The 20,740-nt window shown below is 31.9% G+C and overlaps 1 protein-coding gene across 4 annotated transcripts in view; it reads left to right on the top strand.

Moving 5' to 3' along the window:
• The window catches only part of LOC150102799 (cyclic AMP-responsive element-binding protein 3-like protein 1), a 384,285-nt gene that overhangs the window by 11,991 nt on the left and 351,554 nt on the right, over nt 1-20,740 (top strand). Inside the window, exon 1 of one of the 4 annotated variants that reach the window (XM_090399327.1) lies at nt 788-819. The exons of 2 other annotated variants lie outside the window; for them this stretch is intronic. The gene's annotated coding sequence lies outside the window, so the exon portion shown is untranslated. Of the gene's footprint in view, nt 1-787; nt 820-4,645; nt 4,681-20,740 lie in introns of those variants that run through there. One more of the 4 variants, XM_090399328.1, reaches the window with a different exon arrangement.

Below are 20,740 nucleotides of genomic sequence, written 5' to 3'. Positions count from 1 at the left end.
CAAGTCTCATCCATAGTAATAAATGGACGCACAAAATCATTTTTATACTTGTTAAAACTCTCCAAGCACTGTTCAGAGATTTTCATGCGAGTGCGTTTTTGATCTGCTGTGAGCAAGCGCGGCACCCATCTTGCGCAAAGTTTTTTCATTTGCAATTCTTCATGCAAAATATATCCTACACCTTCTTTTGAAATGCCTGTGGTCTCAGCAATTTCACGCACTCGGACTTGCTGGTCATCCAACACCATATCATGCACTTGATCAATGATTTTTGGTGTTGTTACACTCTTTAGACGTCCTTCACGTGGATCATCTTCAAGGCTGGTATGGCCACGTTTAAACTCGGCAGCCCATTTCTTAATTGTCGAATACGAAAAAATATTCCAGTGGTGATAAAGGTAACTGAGCAGATTTCTTACAACCTATGAACGACGTTGACCAACCCAGATAAGGCATTGGTGGTTTTATTATATAAGACTCTGATTAGACCATATATAAACTACTCTGCTCAGATCTCTTCACTAGGGTTTGGAAGGGAAGAATAACTTTTAGTGAAGATATTAGATATAAATCAAATATCTGCACTAATTTAAATTAGATATAAATTTAGACACATCAGATATAAAGGTAGGTTACATAGGTGAATTCAGGACTGTGTGGACAGACTGATGCATGGGGTTTGCGGGGTGTTTAATAGAAACCAATGAAGTAATATGATTGCAATATTTGAGTTGCTAAAAGGTATTTTTCGGACGGAAGAAATTTTTTAAAATGGTAGAACAAGCAAGTCAAAGGAAGAGGTGCTCAAGAGAGTGGTGAGTAAGAGAATGAGAATTGTTATTATTATTATTTTACCCAACATCAGCGATAATAGATCACCAAAAATTGAAAGTTAATGTTTTGTGTTTTTTTTTTTTCCCTGAAGTTAGTAACATCACTCTCGTAGAATGTAATTAGTACGCTCTAATGTCGTGTTCCAAGACAGTATCTCATACATTGTACGTATACAGGAATGCATTAGCTTTGATCATTAGCAAGGCAGTTGCCCTGGGCTCACACCTTCGAAACACATTCTACAGTTGACTAGAGATTTATCTATGGAGCTTTACTAGATATAAATCAGCCTCCAAAATATCGCTACCAGCGTTCTACTGGGTACTACAAACTATTAAGGTCGGCCTTACTGTATTATTTTAAATGTCTGCTTACATATTGTACTCCAAACATTGAACGAAGAAAAGTATCCTTTAAGCGGGTGTGTAACTCCTGACTTTATGTAGTGCTGAGTGTTGATTTTTTACGTACTCTTTTAGATAAGCACAAAATGAGATGTGATTTTGATAATTCTTAATATTAAATGGATAAGAATCCTATATTTTTATATAGCCAGTAAGTGAAACTCAAGATCGATCTTGAGTTTCACTTACTGGCTATATAAAAATATAGTATTCTTATCCATTTAATATCTATTCAATTGCCAGAAAACTAGCCTTTTGGCTTTTTATTCTAATTCTTAATATTTTTGATTTTGTTAGTTCTAAAATGAAATATGAGATAATTAAATTAACTAATAAGTAAATTTATTAAATTATGCATTCCTTAAAATAAGCATAGGGACTGCATTTTTATGAGATTTTCAAATATCATATTTTATCTTTAGGGCGTGAAATATACTCTCATGATAAATAGAACATGTCACACTGTAAAAAATTCTCTTATTCACATTGTGTACATAATTTTCATTGTCTACAGTCTCTCGATGAGACGCTCTAGAGCGCATCGGTTCCCCAACCGTTGGTACGCGTTATTGACGCTTTATTAGTTCAGTTATTTAGTTCGATCACCAAATACAAGTGATCACAAGTTCAGTTATTGACTGAGTATAAGTCAATAACTGAACAAAAGTGTTCAGTTATTGGCACTGAACAAAAGTGTCAGTATTTAAAAGCAGCTATTTTAAAAACAAGGAGTACAATTTATAGAAATGGGTTTAAAAGGGGTACACAAGTGGAAAAAATGTTGGGAACCACTGCCCTAGAGCATAGTTTGAAAATGTTAATGAAAAAAAAAGAAAAAGAAAAAAAAAAGATTATCTTTTCTAGTCGGTGGAAGGAAATGATATGTAATAATTCTTGATATTCATATTAAAATTATCATTGTCATACTTCTTGCATGTACCATCATAGGATCTGTAGGATATCATTACAGTCTAATACAATTATAGTTTCATTACTAATTTCTTACCAGCCATTTGCAAGCTGTTCTGTTATTCATAAACGCCTCTGATTTGATCAGCTTTTGCTTTTACTCTAAAAACACCTACTTGTATTAACCCATTTATATCCTGGTCTTCCTGTTTGTCTTTTCCCGCATTTGCTTCAAAAACACTTGTATTACAAATTTTCATTTCTCGTTCTGTTTAAGTAACATTAGCGTCTTAGATTAGCTCCGCTTACGCATTCTTAAATATTAATATTCTCAGAATCTGTTTTATCTTCGTTTTTATTACAATTTTGTCATTAAAGCCACCCATTTACATCCCATAATTTTCTTAAACTTTCATATCCGTGGTCTTCAGTTTTTGATCAATTTTATTTCTAACTCGCCTCTCCGTATTTTAAAGGCTTGAACGCTATCTTTTATACTGCTAGTTTAGATCTTTACGCTGATTTCTTTATTGTTCCATGCAAATTTATTTAACTGATTGTACCAGCCTTTACTTATTCTGTTATTAATTTCCATATTTAATTTGTCTTCCTCACAAAAAATGTGCTTAAATAATTTGTTTGCATCTTGTTCTTTAGATTCACTACTGGAATGGAGTTTGTTTTTTCCTACTATTTTCATAGTTCTTAGTATTTTTGCTGCTTATTTTTTAAACCAAATAATTATATAGTAGTTGGCTCAATTTGACTGAAGATAAAGACCTGAGTGTAATATATCAGATTCTGATATTAGGCCATATACATATATTAACTGTGTTTAAGCTAATCTAGAACCAAATTAGAACCATGCTGTATCGGCATGATGCTTTTCAAAGGCGGCACTTCAGACCTCCAATATGCACTGGGCTAAGAAAATCATCTTCAACCTATACTTCTATAAGCATGCTTGTCACAGTTGGATTCGAATTAGGATCCTGTTTAAAGCAAGGCGTAAACGTGCTCCACTCAGCTACCTCGGCAAGCAATATGATCGATATAATTACACAGAATAGTGGAAATCGCGTACAACCTTGTCTGTTATCTGATTTAACGTCAACTCATCTTGAAATCCTTTCAAACATAGCAACCGAATTTCAACTTAAATATAAGTTATACACATATTGCAAATAAGGTTTCCTTTGCCATATGAATTCATATTATATTGCCATATGATATTTATTCCTATTTGAAAAAATGTTTTGAACATTTTTTCCATGACATTTTTTCGTATACCTTTTCACGATCTTCTTGAAGTAAAAATCTCATCCTGACAGCTCCTGTTTGACTCGAAACTAACTTTTTTTCCCCCACCAGTTTTCACACTTCAATAATTTCTTATTATTTTCTCAAGTCAACTTATGTAGGAATTTTTCTGTAATTGACATTTTCAGTTTTCACACCATTTTTTCTGGATGGGTACGATACGTCCTCTGTTATGGTTATCCGGAATCATTTAAATAATTCTTCAAAGTGATCGTTCCAAATATCCAGAATATCACTGTTTTCAGTTTTTAACCATATTTTATTATTTTATTCCATTTTTGTGCGCCCTTCGCATTTCTGCGTGTATATTTTTGCGTAACTTTCGTGATATTTATATTTTGTATCCTTACCGAAAATTTCTCGCTTTATTGACTTTTACGCACGATTTAGTTTTCTGACATATTTCTCTATAGCTTCTAAGAGGATCAGCAAATAAAACAATTAGCTAAATTTTAAAAAAATCAGCTACTGAGTTCTAATTTTTTGCTTATTTATTTTAAATTCTACTTATACATTACGCTCCATGGGTACAGTGATCATAGCCTGCTAACAGGCGCACTCTAGTAACGTTCTGTCCAACCATAACATTGTTCGCAGCGCTTTTCCAACGTTCATGTGTATCTGGCAGTAAAACCTAGAGAGACCTTTACCTGAGGAAGTTAAAAACCTACCCAAGCTCGTCCACAGTAGACTTTAACAAACATCTCTGCCTTATGCGGAATTCCAAGCTGCAGTTTCAAACTCTGACGTTTACCGACATAACTACTGAGGCAGACCAGTTTTATTTTATTACTCAGCGTATAACTGTATTATGCAGAAGATATGCACAATAAATATTCGAAACCGGCAAGATCATTTTGAATATTTGTATTCGATTACACGAAGATTAAAAAACAACAACAACTGTGACTTGGTCAAGTCTTACGTAATAGCAAGTCTTAACAAAAACAGGTTTATTGCTATTGCATTTATGACCAAAAGTTGCGTAATATTCTCATGTGAATTTTGTCAACTGTGCATACACTGCGTAGACATGACGGAAACAGAGTTACATCTAGCATATGTTTAAATTACTTATGTATTATCTGCAGATGTTTATTCCTATTTGAAAGGTAGTAGTACTTCTCACGTGTAGACTATTGCTTTTCTGTAGATGAGAGAAAGAGGGGGATGGAAAGCTTTTTCTTATTCCTGATTAAAACTGAAGAATGAGGTAAAATAATTTGGTAATTAATATTTTAAGTTTAAACAGCGAGAATTTCGATTTTATTATTTTTTATAGTAAATATTGAACAGAAGAGAAGAATAAATAAATATATGTATTGGATGCAAGAACCTCCATAACTCAAATCAGTTTTGACGATGTCCTTTAGTTTGAAAGACTTTGGCTCGAATCCTGCCTAGGAAGGATTCGAGTTTTTGATTGGAGCATTTCAACTGAAGGTGAGATATCCAGTCTCAAACGGCGGTGGCAGAGTTTTTCCTTCAGAATTTCATTCATCCCTCAAAACAGCTAAACTGGCCAGAAGAATCCAGACAATAATACACTGAAATGCATTATGCAGATAAGATTAACTACCTCCTCAGCATTAATCAGGTTTCACAGAAGAGAAGTTTCTTACCCGCGACAGGCCATTGAGCCTAACATGCAAGGGGAAATGGGAATGGAATGATGAACGTAGTAAACATGATAATTATTCTGACTGCCTTTATGTTGGTAACAGGGGCGGCTCGTGCATAAGCACTGCGGAACTGCAGCACCCCCAGTTTTTCTCGATATATAAATATATTGATTAATTTATTTATATTTGCTTGTAATATTTAATTTTATCATCAATAATACTATACAATTCTCATATTTTGTATAAAAAATAATAAAAATCCGTCTTGTAGCACTTAGGAGGGCAAAGGACGCTAGCAGCACTGTGTTTACCACAGTGTCATATTGCTACGTGCGCAAGCATATGCACGTCATAGTGAGACGCGAGCTATTAGCGTAATGCGGCACTGTCCGTCGCGCAGTTCCACTGTTGTTTATGTTGTTTGTGCCAGTAGTAGAGTGTTCGTAGTGCTTATCGTTACTCCGTCTCTTTAAATATTTGGACATTACAATTAAAACCTTTAATTGTAATGTCCAAAAATTATAAATCCATTCTTTTAATTACAATTAAAGGAATGGATTTTATATATTTAATTTATATAATATATATAAATATATATATTATATTTTTATGCGAGCTATTAGCGTAATGCGGCACTGTCCGTCGCGCAGTTCCACTGTTGTTTATATGTAGTTTGTGACAGTAGGTAGAGTGTTCGTAGTGCTTATCATGTTTACTCCGTCTCTTTAAATATTTGGACATTACAATTAAAGATTTAATTGTAATATCCAAAAATTGTAAATCCCTTCCTTTAATTACAATTAAAGGAATGTTACATGAAATATTTTTTCATGAAACAAAAAAGAAGAATATATTTTATTTTTAAGTAATTTTGAATTATACCAAAATGTATAATTTTATCGATAATAAACACTATTTTTTCATGCTTATTTACTTTTTTAAATTTTTTTTACCATAATTTCGATATTTTATCCAAACGCGTATACATTGTACTTACATTATGTATATTTTGAAAGTTGCAGCACTCCCACGATTTCAAGCCACGAGCCCCCACTGGAGTCGGTAAATAAATGCAGTTTCCTAACGTGCCAGGATAGTACCAAAAGCAAAAGCCTATTTAAATAGCATCTCATACTGGCTGGGGCAGTATTGCAAAGCATTTAAGCAAAAATCATTTTAAAAAATATTAATATTGTTAATGGAGGAAAGAAAAAATTGAGAAGTTATCAGTGTCCACAAAGTATTAGCTTCCGCTTCAGTTTTTTTTTTCTCTCTCTCTATCCATCCCCCCCCCCTTAAAGGCTGATTGAAAATTCTGATCCCAGAGTCTCTGAGAATTTAACTAATAAAAAAATAAAATTCTTCTAGTGCCATTCGTTCTCCAAAGGGAATTAGTTTGAATATTATCGATTCAGAAATTTTTATTAAATAACGAAATACTCACCATCTGTCCTTTTATATATATATAAATATATATATAATATATACATAAATATATATATATAATATATACATAAATATATATATATAATATATACATAAATATATATATATAATATATACATAAATATATATAATATATATATATAAATATATATATAATATATATATATATAATATATATAATATATATATATAATATATATATATATAATATATATAATATATATATATAAATATATATATATAATATATATAATATATATATATAAATATATATATATAATATATATATATATATATATATAATATATATATATAATATATATATATATAATATATATAATATATATATATAAATATATATATATAAATATATATATATAAATATATATATAATATATATATATATATAATATATATATATATAATATATATAATATAATATATATATAATATAATATATATATAATATAATATATATATAATATAATATATATATAATATAATATAATATAATATATATATATAATATAATATATATATATAATATAATATATATATAATATAATATAATATATATATATAATATAATATATATATAATATAATATAATATATATATATATATAATATAATATATATATAATCCCAAGTATGCAAACTGAATTGTTTGCATACTTGGGATTAGGAGCTAAAATAACCAAGCATATAAAATTGCTTGGTTATCCTAATATAATATAAATATATATATATATATATATATATATATATATATATATATATATATATAATATAAATATAATATAAATATATATAATATAAATATATATAATATAAATATATATAATATAAATATATATAATATAAATATATAAATATATATAATATAAATATATATAATATAAATATATATAATATAAATATATATAATATAAATATATATATATCTATAATATAAATATATATATATATATATTATATTAAATTTAATATATTTTTATTAAATAACGAAATACTCACCATATATAATATAAATATATATAAATATATATATAATATATATATATATATAAATATATATATAATATAAATATATATATAAATATATATAATATATATATAATATATATATAATATATATATATATATAAATATATATATAATATATATATAAATATATATATAATATATATATATATATAAATATATATATAAATATATATAATATATATATAATATATATATATATAAATATATATATAAATATATATATATATAAATATATATATATATATATATATAATATATATATATATATATATAAATATATATATAATGAATTTTACTGAAATCCTAAAAGTTTATAAAAATTTGTAATATTTCATCCAATATTAGAACGGTTAAAAATATTTTAATTCGTTAACAACTGCAATTATTTCTTTAGCTTCTGCTTGGAAAGATACATAAAGATTTAACATATTACACTTGTTTCACAGGCTTACTCAATTTCATTATTATTATCACATATTTATATTTCATTTTATTTGATATCTGTTTTAGCAGCAAATGACAATTTGCTGGTACTCGGGTATTCAAACCGTCACTCTAATAAATATCTGAAAACCTAGACTGGAAAATTCATGACCATTTAAACTATAGTCAGGGTTGTTAAGGATCATAATTGAACTCTAATTAACATGACGTAATGCATATTCGTTCAATAATGCCTATTTATTTTTTTTTAAAGAAAGAAAAACTGATGATCCATTTACAGACCATAATTGTCTTCAGACACAGCATAAGAAAAAACAAATATGCGAAACGTGTTTTAAATTTTGATAAACGAGAGAAATTATTTTTTCTGTATATAACGTACTGTATTTTTAAATCTTGCCACTGCTTATTGTCACAAATCGTAACACTTGCGTAAAACATTACGATATTGATTAGTTATAGCCCAGCACAAAGATGCCAAATATTCACAGAAAGAGTGTAATTCTCACATTCAGTTTTATTTCCCTTTTATATATGGGTACTATGAGAGCTCTACTCCAATCATCTGGAATTCGTCTCTCTGTCCAGGCCTTCTGAACTATGCAGTGCAGCCAATGCAAGACTTTTATACCTCCATACTTGAGCATTTCTGGTGGAATATCATCTACTCCTGCTGGCTTTCCATATTTCAGGCTTTTATTGGCTTTTTTTTTTACTTCCAGTATGAATATGTATTCCTGATTGCATGCCTGTTGAGCGTTTTTACCACTGGGCTGTCACTGCTTGTTTCATTTAGCAATTTTTTGAAATAATTACGCCACACATCAAGGATATCTTTTTCTCCTATTTCTATGTCACCTTTATCATCTCTAATTCCTTTGACAGCACTCTTTCCTGTATTTCTGAGCTTTTTCAATAGCCTCCAGAAAATTTTGCCACCTTCCTGATATTTATTTTCTATGTTCATGTCAAAGTATTCCAGTGGCTTTTGTTTAGCTAATTTTACACAGTGTTTAGCTTTCTTACATTTCTTTCTGTATTCTCTAATAGCACAAGCTGACTTATTCGTCAGGAACTTTCGATATGCTTTCTTCCTTTCCTTCACTGCCTCTTTAACTTCCTGTGTCCACCATGGAGTTCTGATTATTCTATCCTTGCACACAACCTCACCACATGCCTCTCTGGCTGAATTCAATCAGTGTTTTCTTCAGGGCTTGCCACTGAATCTCCCAAGTTTGATTCCTGCTCTCAAACTCTTTCATTTTTTTTCTTGGATAATGTTTCTGTATTTTATTCTACAGTTCACATTTGAGAGCTGCTCAACTTTTATTCGCTTTAAAACTTTCTTACATGTTCTTCTTTTCAATATGAAATTCAGTTTTATCCTGCTCAAGAACTAAATGGTGATCACTTCCAATTTCAAATCCTCTGTTCACTCTAGCGTCCTGCACCAGTGAGAAAACATCCCTATCAACGATAGCATAGTCCCACGGTATCCGAACTGCGGCTCGCGAGCCGCATGTGGCTCTTAAGTTTTATTGCGGCTCAACTAATAAATAAAAAATATTTATAATTTTTCTTAAGCAAAGCCAAAAAAAAGTGGAAAAAATCAATGTTTTTCTCTAAAAATCAACTGTGTTTGTTTGCTATCCCTAATAAGCTGTATTTTGCTACTCGATTGGTCAATGTTTTTGAGTGGCTTGTTGAAATTTGTTGTTCATATGCTGTTCGGCAATGTAGTTATATTTATATTACCTTGTCAGAAAATTTAAAAAGATACATTACTGAATTTCGTACTTTTATATTAATAAAATGGTAATAATTTAAATTTCAAATGATTTAAATATTAATATTTTATTTTTAAAATTTTATTATAGAATATTTTGCAACATAACTCTTGAAAATAAACAGAAGCGGAAGTATATCGACGAACATAGAAATTTTAAGGAAGAATGGGAAGAAGACTGTGCTTTTATTGAGAAAAATGGCAAAGCTTTTTGCCTCATCTATAGTTCAACAGTGAGCAATTTCAAAGTAGAGAATTTAAAACGTCATTATGAAAAATTGCATCGCGAGTTTTCGTCTCAATATCCAGAAAAATCTGAAATACAAATTAAAAAGCTTAAATCGTTGAAATCTTCAGTTAATAACCAAATTAACTTCATGACAAAATTTATAATTTATTATAAACATTCTTGATACAATTGAGTCACTGGACCCTAATAATTCAAAACTTTTAAAGTTAATTACCGACATTCCTACCTCACGACATACAATTGAACGTTGAATTTCAAAAATAAACGTGGATTTATTATCAAAATTAGAAAACGATATAAAAGATTGTGTAGCATTTAGTTTGGCGCTTGACGAATCAACTGACATTACAGATCAACCACAATTAGCAATTTTTATTCGTTTCGTTCTTGAGGACGGAGTGACGCGAGAAGAATTATTAGATTTAATAGCATTAAAAGATGGTACTCGTGACGTTGATATTAAGGAAGCTTTTGATGTTGCCCTTAAAAATGTTCCAAAAAAGTAAATTAGTAAGTGTGGCTACTGATGGAGCAGCAGCAATGGTGGGTAAGAATGTAGGATTAATTGGACTTTTAAAAAAAGATGAAAGCATTCCCGATTTCATTCCAATTCATTGTATTTTGCATCGAGAACATCTTGTTGCAAAACACTTTAATTTTGAACATGTGTTTACAACACTCATAAAAATCTTAAATTTCATTCGGGCCAATGCAAAAAACCACCGTCAGTTTCGAAATTTTATTGATGAACTTGATTTGAATGAACAAATAAATGATTTATCGTTGTACTGCATAGTGAGATGGTTATCTACGCACGATGTATTGAACAAATTTGTAGCTTTATTGGAACCTATTATCGAATTCCTATATATAAAAAAGCAATCATATCCGCAATTAAAAAACAATGAATGGATCCAGGACTTAATGTTTTTTACCTATATAATGGAACATTTACAAAATTTCAATGTATCACTGCAAGGCAAGGACAAGAATATTTCAGAATTGAGTCAGAGCATTTTTAGTTTAAAAAAAAATTGCAACTTTTTCAAAAAAATATAAGTGAAAAGACATTCAAAAAGCGACTGCAGGATGTGATATTCTTCCTACAGCTATCAGTAACTATCGAGCAAAATTAAACAACCTGTTGGACGATTTTGAAGAACGATTTGTAGACTTACAAGAATTAAAACCATCTGTCGCATTTCTATTATTCCCAATATATAGTTTTAGAAAATTTCGTGAAGAAATTTTCCAATATATAGTTTTAGGGCTAAGGACCACCAGATGACAGCTGTTGCCTTTCACAATCTTCTTCCCTGATGCCTATTTAAATCATTGGTAGCCTTGCACTCTTACTGACGGATAAGGGTAGAGATTGGTTGTCTCCTGTATTTAAAAGTTAGAAGTTCAGCGGCCTTGCCTACTCTCCTTGAGAAATATAAATATTAGCTGATTTTAGGTATACAGTATATCATAACAGTTCGATGTCGACTTCATTATTTTTATTATGATGGTGTTAAATATCTCTGTACAGATATTTGCAAGTTAACTTGCAAATATAGATAACATATAGTCTTCTAGTCACCGTGCAGCATCTATCTGCACAAAACACTACGAAACATTTTTTTTTTCGTGAAGATTTTTCGCAGAGTTTGAAAGACTGAAGTAACGTCTGTTTCCTCCTAATAGAAGTAGTCCTAATAATGATCCATTGCATACATTACATAATTTGATTAATATTTATATATGTCTGACATTATAACATTATCGAATTGATCCATTGAAAAATAATTTTGATAACACTTTTATAAAACACAGTTGATTGAAAATATCACATGGAGGTGATTCTGTGGAATCACCTCCATGTGGTTCCACAAAATCACCGAAACTAAAAAGAAATTCCACAGAAACTAAAAAGACGTTTGCATGTCTTTTTAGTTTTTCTGCTTTTTAAAGAGAAAAGAACCTCAAGGTGACCCTTGCGATGGAAATACTATCAACGTCCACAGATTTTTACACACGCACAATATGAAAAATGTGCGCAGTTAAGTTTGCAATGATTGGTGATTAACGTATATGAGTAGCCTATGAAACTGGTATTTCCACGACATGGGATTGGACTCAGTCTTGCGAACGATCTGAACATAAAAAACGCATTTCAGCAGAATTCATGTCTGCTAACAGAGAAGCAACAGACTTTGGGCAAAAACCTCACGCACGCACGCACGCACGCACACACACACACACACACAAAGTTCAGCAACACCATGCTCGTTGTTTCTGGCTCCGTTAGATTGATTTGTGTTTCCCCCCCCACACACACACCACCGTTTTTTTCAAAAAAATTTGAATTTGAAGGTAAACGAAAATCAACGGTGACCATTTTATCTTCCGGAAATTGGATTTCAATTTTGTTTCTGACGATAAGTGTGGTCCTGCGGAAGGGGATTCACTTTGAAGAACACTTATTCTTTGCGCATTCACATCAATTCTAAGTGACTTTTTAAACTGATCTCGTACATCGCAGACAAATACATTTTTACCGAATGATCACTTGATTTCAGCTTTTACTTCACCCTGTTTTTAAGTCGAGAAGGAATCTGTTAACCGTTTTCACAAAAGAAACGTTTCCGTTAATATAAATCTTACTGCATAATTGCCCAGAAATATGGCTTGTACCTTATTGTTCAGTGCCCGAAAAGGGGCGAAATACAACAATGGCGTCGCGTACCCATTTAGGTTGAGTGTGCTGTCGTGTGACTTATGACAACCCGTGCTACAAAATTCACCTCAATTTGACCATATTGTTGCATTGTTATTGATGTATGAAAGTTTTAAGAATGCATAGCGCATCAGCACTCATCTTAATTGGTTTAGTTCAGTTAATTGTAGGATAACGGTGAATACTTTAATTTATCAGTCAGTGTAATTTTTAAATATGGAAAGCATAAAGATCAAATGAACAACAGCTATGCTTCATGCGTGCCATTCAGAAGTGTGAGATTAAATTATCATTGGCAAATAGTAGAGTGAGACACGGATAATTTGAATATTGATACGATTTTTAAATACAGCCATATAATACGCACAGTAATCAGAAAAAATAATCACTTGGAAAATTATTATTTTTCCGGATTGAACCAAAGAAAGGCTGAAATAACTCGTTTTACTAACTTATTTATACACAAGTTCCAGCTCCTGCTCCTTCGACTATAATCAATCATACAATCCGCGAAATTTCTCTCGGAAAACTGGACATTTTGTAGCTCGTCAACACTGTTTTTAAACATTGTAAATTTGGGCACAAAAAATTATAAATTATTTATACAAAATTACTTGTCTATATCGGTGTCTTAAACACGTCATTTGGCACTTCATGCACGTAAAAAAGATGAAACTTAGAAGAAAAAAAAGACCAACTCATGACAACGTGCAATGAGATTGGTTAATAAAATAACCAATCACAGCCACTGATTTCTAGGTGGTTACACCGCCAAGAAGGCAATTTAAAACCACCGGAACGCTAAGAATTTGACCTACTGCGCCATCTGTACGTCTGCTCAAAGGTGTGTGCATTTGTGATCCCACACCCGGGCTATTAAAGCGAATGTGTTGCAATGCTTAGGTGTCAAAGTGTCATCTTCATGAATTGTGTTTAATTTTAGGAATCACGCGAAGTCGGGAAACAATTAGAGGAGTCTTTAACGGGAATAGATGCAAAAAATATAATATCGGTGATATTGCTATTCTGTGGATGTGCACTGCAGACCTAGCAAATCCTGACAACCACCTTACACAAAATATTTTCTTTTGCATGACTTTCATTACTGTGATTGCCACTTTTTATATTAATTTCTATAGGGATTCTGGTCAGGAATCCACATACCAACACACCATAATATACCTTAGCATAACCATGGTATTCAAGTATCAAGGACAGTGCAACTGTTTGCATTAATTCACTGCATCCCCTTTTACATATGGATTAGTTTGCTAATGTTATTGTCATCAATTTCTTCTTCTTCTTCCTATTGGTAACTTTAACGGAAGTGAGTATTTTATAGATGTTTGTTGATTAGGTTTCTGCATTTCACCTAAATAAGGAATTATAATGCGAGTAATCCGCTTGTTTCAAAATATGCTTTAATTCTTCGTTTGATTTTTTTTTATTAACGAAGGATGATCGAAATGATTTTGTAGGATCAGAATTCACGTAACATTCAAATCATTGTTAGTAGCATCTCATTTATTGCGAATTACTTTGACTTTATGATAATAGCTATGCTGTCCTTATTTCTTGATACACACGATGACTTTTCTGTTCATGAGCATTCGATGCATCATCATCATCTGTGCAGTTTCAAATTTTACATATTGTAAAATCTACACTTACCCGAAATGTGGTTACATGTGGCTGGGATGGGTTGGATTGGATTGAATTGAATTGGTTGAAATTACGGCAGAAGCAACAAAAACAATGAAGCCAGAATATGTAAATTGCTTGTGTTTTCTGGCAAGTTTGCTATTTTCTGGAATGAACTCAAGTTTCATGAAGTAAACCCCTATCAACCGCTATATAAGACTGTAAGTGTTTGAAAATGAGTCAGTAGTCAGTCTATGAATGTGCTTCTCGTTCCAGATGGAATTCGAACTCAGGTCATTTCTACTTTAGCAGCTGTAGAGATATTTAGCAGCAGCAGAAAAAACTTTAAAAAATCTTCCCAAAGCTATATTGGATTATATATGGTTAGGATAGTTAGTTAGCACTTGATTAAACAATGGCTCCTTAATCTATCCTTTTTTTGGAGGAAATATTCACTTCTACTTCGAGGCACACAAAGTACGATACTGTATAGAGGCGTGACTTCAGGATCTTTGCCGGCTTCAGGACTGTGACTACTTTTCATTTCTGTAGGCAGATATTTTAGATTTTTCCAAATGAAACAACAATAATGTAATATTGTGGAAATTAAATAGCCCAGGAGAAGTGAAGGGCATGAGATCAAAAGCAGAGAAGAAAATAAGGAACTATACATGAAAAGGGAGGTGAGGGAAAATTTGAAAAAAACTTCTCCCTAGGGATTATGAGTTGAAACCACTTCCGTTTAAGCATGAAGTTCATTTAAGGAGCTTAATGAACAATAAGTCTTGTTACGAACAAGATCAAGGCAGAACTAATTAAGGAAATGGAGGGATCACATTGAATGTTACTGACATAGATAGACTGTTAAGATATGGAGATCACTGTATGGCCATGAGACTTGGAAGAAGTTTGTATTTATACTGCTGCACAATAAGATATATATATATATATATACCTATAAGTGTAATTACTCATGCAAGCAAGATTCTACTAAATATTATTCTAGACAGGCTTGTGGCAAAGGTTGAGGCAGATATACCTGAAAACAGGCAAGTTTTTGGAAAGGAAAGGTTACCAGAGTTCAGCTCTTTTCTTTAGACAGATCACCGAAACGTATAGAGTTTAGAGTTCCTTTGGCAAATAGACTACTCTGGTAAAAGCTGGTATTTGATTAACAGATTGGCTTCAGGTGGGCAAGGATGCTTACATTCTCTTCGTCTGTTTGATAACCTGAAGAGAGGTATTAAGATGGGTAGCAGATGGGTCAGCATTCTGCTATCTGCTGCTGATATCGTACTTATCTGTAGTGGCAGGGAAAAGCTAGAATGAGCCTTTGACAGATCAGCAAGAGCACAGGACTTCAAATCACTCTAAGTGAGACGAAAATTATGATACTTGAAGGAAATATAACCAGAGGGAGGGTCTGAGAGACGAATGTAACCTAAGGGAGAAGTAAGTGAGATCAGAAAAATTGAGTATCTTAAATCCATTATCAGTGTAAAGAATTGCTGTTCAGAAGACATCAGAAGAAAATTGATAATTGCTAGGACCATATATTGTGAGATTATTTAAATTTTGGAAGGATAGATCTATCACAGTAGGATCAGAGCCGAAGATTCTGAATGCTGCTCGTTTTTTTTTTTTAAGTAACAGCTTATGTATATGAAACTTGGAACCTAAACAAGATTGATAGGAAATGGATGGTGCTTTTCAGACCCTGTATTACATGAGGTGTTGAGTATTTCACACATTGAATGGCGGAAAAATGGATGTAGAGAGAGAGAGAGAGAGAGAGAGAGAGAGAGAGAGAGAGAGAGGATCGATAGGACTTTAAATTTAAGAACAGTGACAGAAGAAAGATAAAATACTTTGAACATATAAAAGGTATGAAGAAGGAATTTCCCAAACAGAGGATAGAGTATCTGAGAAAAGGGGGAAAGTGGCAGACCTCGTTGAAGTCGATAGATAATATGTCAGAAGTGACATGTCTTCAGGGAGATAAAGCTTCAGCAGAGGAACACACGCGATTTCTCGTTGCGCTTGCGCTTCACTGAGATATGGAGTGGCCACATTGCGTCTGCTGACGTCTGAGGAAATTTTGGATGAATGGAATGACGGATGTGACCATTGTGCTTTAAGAACTGCAGGATATTGTTCATCTCTGTATTTGACTTTAGTTTGTGAAAAGCTTTTTCTGTTACTTTTAACTGCACCGCTCCTGCTAAATAGGAGTTGGAGAAGTTTTTTTTTTTTTTTTCATGTAAATCTCACCCACGAAAAACGGAAATCTGTAACACATTCGTAGCGTAGCCGTGCTAGTGATTATGTAAATCAGGAAATCCTACTCTGGAGACCAAACATGAAATTCTTTCAAACCCTTTAGGTCTCCAGTAAGTCTGTAAGTAGAATTAGTTTCAAATGGAGCGGTGAAATTCATCTAGTACCTAAAGACACTCATAAATGTTCATACCAACAGTGGAATTCGAACTCGGGCTATTGATTAGAGACCAGATCTGCTGTCTACCCAGTTAATCAAGACAGCGTTTAAGTTTCGAATATGCTTGCTGACTGGACTATTTTTATTTCTGGATTCTTATAAATTTATATGGCAATATATGCCAATAACTTAAATGTGTAGATGTATTAACTTTAATAATATTCCATAAAGGTTTCAATTAACTTTTCTCACTTTGTGAAATCCATTTTCTTAAATTTATGAATGTTGTGACTGATATGAATTAAATGCTCAAAATATGGAATTGTTGCATACGAGTGAATTATAAAGAGGATGTAATTCTAATGAGGAAGTCATAATTAAATTATTGCAGTCGAGGAATCTAACAACTCTCAATGTTGAAATAAGAAAAAAAAAAAGTACTAACTGTATGTTTTTTTTTTTTTTAAAGAAAAAAGGCGTCTGATTTCTGCAACTTATACGCCACCATTATCCCTGGAGCTGATTGTAAATGTTTCATTCGCTGATATTCGTGTGACTTGTCAGAAATCACAGTTCTAGGCTCAGTAAACATGACTTTATACTCAAGTTTATTTCATAAGATTTATACACTATTTTACCCGAGAGAACACTCAGAAACTAATGCAATACGATTGATGAAAGCAATATTATTTAAGATGGGTCTTTCCGAATTCTGTTTTTCATAGCAAAAGTGTTTTTATTTTCAGTGTGGCTCAAAATACCCTGACAGAATTCAATTACAATTTTTAATAATATCATTAAAGAAGAGTCTTTCCAATTTCTGTTGATCATATCTCATGGAAGTGATTTTCAGTTCGTCACAAAATGCTGTCATAACATTTGTCAAGACATTTTCTTCCGAACAGATCATACGAATCTTCGAAACATGCACTTAAGAAAGGATAAGAACAAATTACCTATAAAGATAATGAAAACGTTTAATGATTCACAAACGAATTCTTAATTTTTGAGCCGCTTTAGGTCGTTTTCCATTGCTTAATAGTATTTTTTGATTTTTCTTTATGCCCTTCAATGATGATCATATCCAAATTTGTAATTTTCATCATGGAGAAAAATACCGTGATATGATATATTTTCTAAAAATTAACATTTTTAAGCAAAAACGTTGTCTCAAAATTTGTGAGAATACTTTGGCGACAATTTATAATTCTTCTCGATAATTAACCCAGAAAAACTCTTTTTTATTCATCCCCTAGTCTGAATGTTCTTTAGATTTATCTCAACTTTCCACAACTTCTTGTATAGTGCAATTGCGATGGTGAGGAAATATTTGACCCTAAGTTGGAAAGACTAGTGGAATCACGTCTAGCACGCGAGAAACGTTTTCATGAGTTTGGCAACTGAAGATAAATTACTCATACGATGATGACTTGATTTTCCATCCGCAAAATTATAAAGCTGGCCGAAAAAGATGGATATGTTTTCCGACCAGGATTCGCGTAATAGGTGATATAATTTTAATTTTTTTCAGGTCTACGTTAGTGTGAAGGATCACTCTTAACTCTATGGTTAAGAAAATAATATTTTAGTGAAAGACACTCTCATTGAAATAAAGTCCCAGAAAGTATTATAGCTGTATATAATGAACAGTTCATAATGTAATCTTCTAGATATTCTACACAAATATTTAGCAGTTAATAATTTAATATAGCTGATGTTTGTTGTTGAGTCTCTACTTAGGTACAATGCTTTTTTTCTAAATGACTGCGAATGTCATTCACATTTTTGACATTATTTTAGATGAAACCATCAAGAACCATCACTATGGTTCTTGATGGTTTCTCACACCACTATGGTTTGAACCATAGTGGTGTGAGAAACTTATGTTCTACCCACCTTTATACTACTTAGAACTAGCCATTGATGGTATCATCCATTTAGGATCTGCTTGTGTTCTGTCATTGCATCGGATTTAATACTGTTAATACACTCGTGTCCAAAACTAAGGAGAAACGCTATTTCTGAAGATTACAACCGCAAATTGTAATCTTGCAAATTGCTGCAAACTGATTCCGACGAATCAGTTTGTGGCAATTTGTGTAACTGATGATTTCGAGTAGAAAGCGTGTACACACATTCAAATTTTCGAATCGCGCGCAAAGGGGATTACATGGTAGCACTCAACAGGATAAAAGACAAAAGGCTGTACTAAGCGACTTGTGTTTGAAGGAAGCTCTTTTCATGAAAATAAAGTTACAATTAGTCTTGTTGATGTCTTAAGGGCATCATCTAGATGATTTCACACGGGGAAAAATTATTGGAAAACTCGAAGTAGGCTGCAGAATTATTGCCAGAAAGTTTGGAATCTCACATAGCGTTGTATCCAGGCTTTTGGCAGCCTTTCAAACCAATGGAATGTGTTCCAGACGGAGAGGTTGCCTCAATCCACCACGGAACATGGACAGATTTTAAATCGATGCACCACGGCAGGTCATCCTGCAAGTCGGATCCATTCAAGCACAGGTACGCGGATTTCATGACAGACTAGATTATTTCATTCTTAACATCATAGGCGTCAAAATTTTACCTTCGGTTATCTTGGTGCAGATCGTAGACTTCTAATAATCACCTTTCTATATAAGGAAAATAAATATAATACGAAAGTTTAGCTGTGGTTGCTGTAAACAAAGAATTTGAATCTGGATCAGGGCCGAAGCTCATAAATTAATAAGAGATAACTCAAACAAGGAACAGAAGAAATGTTAAGGGGTAATGGTAAGAACTGCTGTATGTGTTTGGAAGGCCATGGAAATAAAAATGAAAAGAAAACAGACTAAAGAAACATTTAAGCCAAAGAATAAACCCTTTCGAAATTTTATGAAACGAAGTGAAATGACAACAGATTTAATTATAATGATTGATTATAGTTATCAAAATGGTTAAAGCCATGAAAAAAGAACAAGGGCTTAGAAAACGTTAAGGTTGAAAGGATAAAAAACTGGATGAAATTGAAAGGAAAAGGACAATTTTTTTTCTTCTGATTAACTGACCCTTTATCAGTTATTCTATTAATGTCTTTATTTCCAAATGATATAGGCGGAACACTTTTATAATAATTATTTATTATTATTTTTTTTATATCGGTAGACATCTGGTCTCCAACTTTGATATTCGGCGGTTATTGAGTTCGGAACTAATGAGGATTACAAGACATTGGGGGATTCGGAAATCTGCTGAGAGCTGTTATTCCTGAACTCTGATTTTTATATTATTACGTGAAACGGTGTAAGTTCTGCAGACTGTTTCTGGGTATTTCGGAGTTGTAAGATTAAAATCCGAGTTTCTTGTAGTAAATACCTTCGATGTCTGTGCCAAAGATCAGTTAATTTCTAATTAGTCCATCTTAACTCCTAGTCAACTTGCTGAGCAAAACTCTTTGAAAAAGTTCTAGTCATTGACTAAAACCGAACCATATAACAGCAGTCTTTCTTCTAATGGTCTAGCTATGGAAGAGTTAGCTCGCATTACCACAAAGCTTTAGAGGGTGGTCTATGTGTAAATTGATGTTTTAATTACAGTATTTAGTTATTTATTGAAATAAATTATGGAAATTGATCTAGGATGATAATAATGTGAACAAGAAAATATTATTTGGATTAATAAAGATCTAATAAGTAATGATGAATTAACGTTTTTTTTTTAATCGAAGAGATAGAACCCGGAGAGAGAGAGAGAGAGATTTTAGAATATCAGCAGCCGTCCATTGCATTTTTTAACTCATGGAATACCTTAAATCCCTTTATAGAGTATACAAGCTTAAATTTGGCTATTTTTGTATGGATCATTTTAATTCGCAATGATTTTATCATCACAGGTGGT

This window comes from Typopeltis vanoorti, chromosome 10, assembly GCF_054136105.1.
Source record: "Typopeltis vanoorti isolate ZY-2024b chromosome 10, IOZ_Tvanoo_1.0, whole genome shotgun sequence".
Lineage (NCBI taxonomy): Eukaryota > Metazoa > Arthropoda > Arachnida > Uropygi > Thelyphonidae > Typopeltis > Typopeltis vanoorti.
Note: the sequence above shows the minus strand (reverse complement) of the source record. Positions and strands in the feature narration are given on the sequence as shown.